This window comes from Tamandua tetradactyla, chromosome 18, assembly GCF_023851605.1.
Source record: "Tamandua tetradactyla isolate mTamTet1 chromosome 18, mTamTet1.pri, whole genome shotgun sequence".
Taxonomy (NCBI): Eukaryota; Metazoa; Chordata; class Mammalia; order Pilosa; family Myrmecophagidae; genus Tamandua; species Tamandua tetradactyla.
The window spans coordinates 54115973-54124191 of record NC_135344.1 but is presented as its reverse complement, the minus strand read 5'-3'; the positions used below and the strand labels follow the sequence as shown (position 1 = coordinate 54124191).

Below are 8219 nucleotides of genomic sequence, written 5' to 3'. Positions count from 1 at the left end.
GTAGAAGGAAGAAGAATAGCTTATTGGATATTAAACAACAAGACTGCAATTTACTAAGGTAAGCTTTCAAATAAAAAAGCAAATAACAACAAAACAAAAAATAAATAATTAAAAAAATGAATTAGCAGAAATTAATAAAATAATAGTGTAAAATAGAAATTATCACAAAACTCAGTGCAGTTTCTTTGAAATGACTAATAAAATAAAAATGTCACCAAAAAGAATGATAAAGAAATGAATGAAAGAATGCAGAAACAATATCAGGATAAAAAACAGGCAAAAATAGAGATAGAGTGTTTTTTCCCTTAATTTCTCACATAATTATGAAAAAAATTTTGGCAATAAATCCAAATATTTTGCTGGAAACATGTTTTATTATGGTTTCCCAGCAAGTTTTATTTATTGTTTAAATAAAAGATAATCCTTATCTTGTCTAAAGTTTCCCAGAAAATATTAAAAAATATTAAGCTACCCAAATGGTTTAATGAGACTCATTAGTCATAGTACCAACACTGAACAAATAAAAAAGAAGGAAAGAAAGAGAAAAACTGATATGGGCATATATTTTTTTAAATTAATACTAGCATACAATCAAGTGAAGAAAAAAGTCAAAATAATTTATCCAACGGTAAAGTCAACAAATGTGAAGGTCACTCAAATTAGAAAAATCTGTTTTTTTTTCTATTTTGTGCATTAACACAATCATATTACCACACTGAAGGGGTGTATGATTATTTCAGTAGCTGCTGAGAAAACATTTTAAAAATATAACACACATTCATAATAAAGTCTCTAAGAAAAATAGATTTAGAAGAAAATTTCTTTCACTTAATATACAATACCTATCAAGAAACAGTAACAAAAATCATATTAATGCTAAAATTTCAGAAGTATTACTATTAAAATTTGGAACAGTCTTAGGATACCTATTATACCTTTTGCCTACCATAGCATATTGTTAATTAAAGTTAGTATTGTAAGTCATAAATAAATCAAAAAGAGGAGAAAAGTAAACATACAATATGAGAGAGCTATAAAGAGATTAAATTGCTATTACTTACAAATAATTTGATTGTCTGCCAGTGATGCCCAAAATAATCTACAGGCAAACTATTAAAATAATAAGAAACTTCAGCAAATTACAGGACAAAGCCTGGTATTAAAAATAGTGTTTCTATATATACTAACAACTAGCTAGAGTATATAATCTGAAGAAAAATTACAAAAATATAGCATGAATAAACATGAAAGAGCATATCTACTCAAAAGAAATGTGTAAAAACTTAAAAAAAAATCGAAATAGTATGATAAGGCTTAAAAGTAAGTGTGAATATATGAAGTATATAATGTTTGTTGATGAAAAGACTCAATATTTTAAGATCCAAAATTCTCTCAAATTAATTTAAAGTTAACTTTAATTTTGGTCCAAGTCACTATATGATTACTTGTAGAACTGAACACCCGTTTCCAAACTTTACATGGATGAGTAAATGAGCAGAGCGAGCACCTAGAGGCTTCCGATAATCTTAACCCGTTCTCGAGAGCCACGTAGGAAAAGAGCAAAGTCCTCAATTATAGTGAAAACCACATTCACCTGTTGGAGGAGCTTTTTTGATGGTCTCGAGTGCTTTCCTACTTGTTTTTCTTCTGCTCAGTGCGCAGTGAGGTCATGTGTCTTGTGGTTTTTGGGGGGAGGGTGCAGGTCAGAATTCACAGCTGCTTCTATGTTGAGCATTGATCATTGAGCAGAAGTGATAGTTATCTATTCCCCACGCTTGTGCCCAGGGTGATTCCTTGAGTGAGACACACTTACTTTATCAGTTGGAGCAACCACAAACTGGGCCTTCTTCATGGGCATTTGCTCAAGGTCACTCTGGTTGCATGTGGCAGAATTTCTTAGAAAACTTTTTAAAGGGAAGTTAATCTTTGAGCTGAGCAGTTATTTGATGGGGCTCTTATAGAAGGATGAGCTGATAAAAGGTACAGAGGTATTGTCCTTTTGAGAACTAGAGAATGTTGAATTTTGTTCTCTAGGGGAAAAACAAAACCAAACATATTCTGAATCCTAATCCATTTCTGTGGCTGTGAACCCACCGTAAATAAGACATTTTCAAGACATTATTTTTAATTAAACCATGGCGTACGGGAATCAAGATGGATCTTATTCCTATACTAGAGGCCCTATACAGAGAAAGCCATAGAGAAGGGCCAGAAGCTGGAAGTCAAAGAAACCCAAACAGGAAGGAGAGAACTTAGCCTTGTGAGGGAAGAACCAAGGAACGAAGGATTGCCAGCCAACCACAATTTTATTGACCTGGAAGAGAGCAAGCCATTTAGCCTCTGAAATGTGAGCCAATAAAATACTGCTCTTGACCAACCCAGTGTTTGCCTTAGCAACCTGGAAACTAAGACAAGGATCAACAGATAATTTATTTCAGCAAGTATGATTGGAGCTTACGTGCCGCATTCAGAAGGGACAGTAAAAAGGTCTGCAAGAGAACAAATGTGATCTTAGAATCTAAACGATGAAAAGTCTTGCTTGCCTTTATTCAACTGGGATTCAATGGAAGTTTTTGGTGGTGAGTAATATCAATAGACTTGAATTTTAATCCTTATCACCCCTTCATGGTGGGGAGAATGGCTTGGTAAGGTAAGAGAAGAAGGCCAAGGCCAAAACTCTGGTAATTTAAAGACTAGATGCAGGAAGAAGAGGGCTTTGCAACAACAGAACTTGGTGAAGCCAAAGGTCAAAGGGAGTGGGAGAAGAACTGGAGAGAATGGGTCCACCCAAACCAAAATGGGTGAGTGCAGAGCAGAGAATGAGGAGCAACAACCTCAGACCCTTGGGTTTGCAATTAGGAGGTCAGGAGTGAATTTCCCACTGCCATTTTTAGTGGCATGTTTGAAGTGGAAGCAATTTATTTTTCTTCGGATGTAAATGGGATTGGAAGAAGGGGACGCAGAAGAGTAAATTTGGTTTTATCTGATGCCAGAAGACAGAGGGGGAAGTAACTGGAGGTGAATATACTGGCTTTTGCTTTTTGTTTTTGTTGTTAGAATCTCCTATGCCAATTTCTCAAAGGACATATTTCTAAAAATTCTTCTGTAGACCCATTTACTGTTTGCCTTGTTAAATGATAAAGTGAAGTATTTATCTATGACTATAATGTCAACTACCTGTGATGAACTCTTGGAGGACAGAGATTATATTTTATTCATTATTTTAATCCCCATGGCATGTAATTTCTAGATGCATAAGAAGTGATACTTTAATAATATTCAATTAATCCATATGTAGTATATTATCTTTCAAATGTTTCTCATACTTATTATCTTGAGCTGCAAATCTTGTCCACCTTAAAATGTAAACTACCTCAAATGATACTAAATTTTTCTAACGGGAGGCTACATGTTATAGAATATACAATATTGAGCAGTTGTCCTTAAAGTGTGGTTTCCAGGCCAGTAGCATCAACAAGACCTAGGAACTCGTGAGAAATACAAATTCTAGAACCCCATCCCAAACCCACGAAATCACAAACCCTGAGGCTGGGACCCAGCAATCTGCTAGCTTTCCAGGTGATTTTGATTCACCCTGGCAGTTAAGACCCCTTGATGTAGAGAAACAATCCTTGGATTTAACTGTATCTATTTTCAAATCTCACTTCTGTCACTTATCAGGTGTGTGCAGTCAGTATGATATTATTAACTCCAGAATGCAGTTTCCTCAAGCAAGCAAGGTAGGGCTACCTTGAAGAATTGTGAGAATTGAATGAATGATATGAAGCTGACACAATGTTGATATTAAAGCAATGCTAATTTTCCTATTTAATATGCAATGTGTTGCTTTTGTGGAATTATAGTTTTGCAGAGAAATCTAGGAATCAAATTAGCAAAGCCGAAGGAAGGGGGATGGGAATCTACGAAGACTGAACATTTCCTATTGGCTGTTGGCCACTGTACTTTCACCTGTGTCATCTGGATTTGAGCCAAGGTTTGTCTCCCTTAAAGGTCTATTTATTTTTAGCATTACTTCAGTTACCTTTGTGTCAATAATAATTTCATTAATTGCAGAAAATTAAACCAAAAACAGACGTTTCTATAAAGATCTCAGTTTTTCACTTCACAGACATAGATCTTTTTTTTTTTAATGGGGGAAAAGAAAATATTATGCTCCAGTGAATGCTTTAATAGCAAAATTATAAATAAGGAAGATTTCTCACATCTGAGGAAAATAAAGGCACGGATGCTTTTTTGCCCAGTAGATGCTTTTTATTATCTGGCAGGAATGGAAAGATAAAAGGATCAATCACAGAGAAAGGCATGCATTTTTCAGAGCTTTGTCTCTTACTATTGTTCAGCTTTAGCAAGGGTTTTAAAACAGCATCCAATAAAGATGCACTTATTCATACTATTCACCCTTTCATATAGCTTTCCCCCCATATTCTGTCTTTAAGTGCAAGGTCAGCTCAACACTTCCATGAAGAAAACAGTTTTGAAATCACACCTCCCCCTTTCTTTCATGCCTCAAATATATATCTCTGACCCTGTTCCTGAAATGACATACATTTAAAAACAATTCAATCATGGACTGATCAGCTGATCCAGTGACACACAGACCACAGATTGCTCTTGCCATTGTCTCTCTTTGCTGCTGGTGGACCTTTGTTTGAATCCTGCAGCCTCAGCCCTGATTGCAATAATTGATTGACTGAGCTCTGCTAGTGGGCACAAAATAACAGAGGAAGAAAATATCAGCAGTTACTGAAAGAAGCTCTGGGATAAGACATAAGTAAATGGAATGTACCCGAATATTGCAGTGTTGGTGGAATCCTAACCAGGGCAGGATAAACCAGTGGCTGTTTCTTCATTTTAACATTTGAGAGGTGAATTCAAGGAGAGACATTGTGTTTTGAGAAGCAAGTTAAACCTTCACCTGATCATTTCCTAGGTTCACGGTACAGACACACACACACAAATAATTCTGAACCCAAGTGGCCTTCATACTTTGAGCTCCTTAGATAATATGGTAATGAATATTTTAGGAAAGTTTACACAGATAATAGTCATCAAGTCAATAAATGCAGACCAGCTACATCTCTCCCACATTTGCATACAAATCCATTTGAGTGAAATGTTCAGAACACAGCACTTAGGCTTTTCCATGAATTTGAATAGGATCTAATAAAACTAAACTTTCCATGAGGTTTATAAATATGTGAGAGAAATCACGGCCTTTAAATTCTCAGGATTGGAAAGGACTTAAAGGTCAGACAATCCAGTTACCTTGTAATAAATTATTTGGAAAAAGCTACATTATCAAGTCCTCTCTGTTGTAAACACAGACAGTTGGTAATTTGTGCAGAAGCTCAGCATCTGGGCACTTTAATTGATAGCAATTCATATGGCAAGTTTCCGACAAAATTGTTTAATCAGTGAAAAAGATCATTTTGAACAAGATGACTTTTACAAGAAGGCACAACATTTATACTGTATTAAATGACGAGACTTCCTTCAAATGTCCTTGGTTACGTGTAAGTGGGCTTATTCCTTAAGACTTCCTTTCCCTTTCCTTCTCTCCTTCCCATCTCCTTTCCTTCTTCCCTCTCTCCCTCCCTTCCTTCTTTGCTTCCTTCTTTCTGTACAAAAAAAGCTAGTTAAGAATGAATCAGTAATTAGTAATTAATTTAGAAAGATACCTAATAAGTTCTTTAGTCAAGAATGCAAAGCTGAGGAAAGAGAGTGGGCTGGGAATGATGTGCTGTGCATAAGAATTTAATGGGTTGTTGTGGGGACAATCAGCTGGTAATTAGGGAATTAGATCCCCAGAACAATTGCTTTGGAATATCTACCTTTGAAAAATACCCCAGAGGCGAGAATAAAAGGAGCATCAGACACAAGGTTTTCACAATCACACGGTGACATTGTGAGAGCTATATCATTATACAATCATCTTCAAGAAACATGGCTACTGGAACACAGCTCTACATTTTCAGGCAGTTCCCTCTAGCCTCTCTGTTATGCAGTACATGTGTTTTTAAACATGGTCATTGATCTAACTCTCTATAAATTAACTGTTCTTACCTGATCTACACTTAGAGTGTGATTTAATAACTGATTTTATGTTACAGTTCTGATATGCTTCATTAGGAAGTAGTAATAAGCATAGAGGTCTTTTGCTTGCTGAGATGAACCCAAGGTATATGTTAGAGGGTTATGAAGCTTCTTCAATCTCTAGTCTATGCAAGTCCAAATAACTGAGTCCTAATCACAAATGTGACAATCTGCTTTTGTCTTGAAAGAATTTGATGCCCTGAACCAAATTACTGATTGCAAAGGGAATATAGACATTGCAAAGTTGTTCATTTATTGATTATAGTGTCTCTCAGAAGAGTCTCAATAAACTAAATCAAATTGCTTGTCCATTGACTTATTCACAGTTTTTAATTTTTGTTAACCTCTTTTATTTATTTTTTATTCCCAGGTGCTACACATATTGAAAGGCTTACATTTGTATAACTCTATGCACTTTCCTAAAGGAATAAAATAGTCTCCTTTAAGAATCTTCTCAGAAGAAAAATAAAAGTGAATAAAAATGATTTAGCTTCAAACAAATTTTATAAAAATTAAAAGAAGGATGAAAAAACCATATATAAAGGAGTTGCATTTTTGAAAAAATAAATATATTTAACTTCTGCTCCCAGTAAAGATGGAGTTACAATAATCTGGCTTATCTTCTTTCCTGAAATAACTAAACAACTGAAAATAAATTAAACAACAATTCTCAAGCAATTGGACATTAAGAGATGAAAGACAGTGATTCCTGAGAGAAAAGACACAAACAAGGTGAGTCCAATGGACCCCAACTTAATGCCTGGAAAAGTTACCAGGATGTAGATTGGGTGAAACTGGAGGAGGCCAATACGTCCCTGAGTTGCAAGGATTAAACTGGAAATTCCAACATGCTTAACAGGCTAGAGTTCACAGATCAGAAAATTGAAAGGACAAAGCTGAATAGAGAGAGAATTCTGGAGATTTGCAGAGGGTTCCCTCAAGTATTCAGTTGGGTACTGATTAGTGTTTACATGTGAAGATATTACACAGGCTGGGAAATAACCATATCAAGGTATTGAGAGAATGCTAATGAAAGTTCACACCAAACTGGGAATGGTGCCCGTATCCCACAGCCAGATTAGAAAGTCTTATAACTCATGGGACATTGATGAGAATTCTAGGAAGGATTTTGTCTTCCAGGAGAAAATTAGTCCTAGCTGAAATGTTTATTTGGTCATGACTAATAAGACCCCAAAAGATCAAACTGCTTCTAAGTAAATTAACTGCATCCCAGAACAAAGCTCAAGAATATTCTTATGCATGCACAAATTACCAGCACCCATCAATGCAAAATTCACAGCAGTTGGCCTGTAATAAAAATTTACCAGACATGCAAAAACAGACATTTAGAAAGATATTATAACTGTATTCCATATACATAATAATCTAGAGGACATATTAGACATATTCAGTAAAGACATAGGAATATAAAATTTTCTCAAATAAAATTTCTAGAGACAAAAGCATCAGTGTATGAGTTGAAAAAAATACAACGGGTGGGCTTAATGACAGGCTATCAATTGTAGAAGTACCTAGTGAGCTTGAAGACAGAACTTATCTACAAAGAAACACTGAATGAAGAGATAATTAAACAACAAGAAAAAGAAAGTGCAACAGTGAAGTGTGAAACAAATATATGTCCTGAACTAAAAACTCTTAGAGAAAGAAGGGGAGGCAGAAAAAATATTTGAAGAAATGGTAACTGTAACTTTTCCAAATTGATATAAACTATAAATCCACAGATTTGAGAGGTTCAAAGAACCTCCAGCTCCCCCCTCCCAAAAATGAAGAAAAATACATGGATACCGATCATAATAAAATTAATTAAAACCAGCGATAAAGACTATAAAAGGCAAACTCAAAAATAGTCAAGAAAAAAGAGACATATAAATTGGAACAAAGGTAAGAATGGCAGCAGATTTCTGATTGGAAACAATACAAGTGAGATGCGCAGCACAATTTTTAAAGCATTGAAAGAAAGAAAACAATCAACTTAGCACACAGGTCCTAGCAAAAATATCTTATATAACTTATGTGGAAGTAAAATAATGGCATGAGTAGCAGAAAGGATAGAAGAAGAAAAAGGGAAGCATAGTTCTGTGACA

General features: G+C 35.0%; 1 long non-coding RNA gene across 1 annotated transcript; it reads left to right on the top strand.

The window, feature by feature from the left end:
* Positions 1-2457: 2457 nt before the first annotated feature.
* LOC143662654 (uncharacterized) lies at positions 2458-6636 on the top strand. Its single transcript, XR_013165518.1, has 3 exons — positions 2458-2579; positions 3864-3994; positions 6485-6636. It is a non-coding gene; the product is annotated as an uncharacterized LOC143662654 (long non-coding RNA).
* Positions 6637-8219: the final 1583 nt, after the last annotated feature.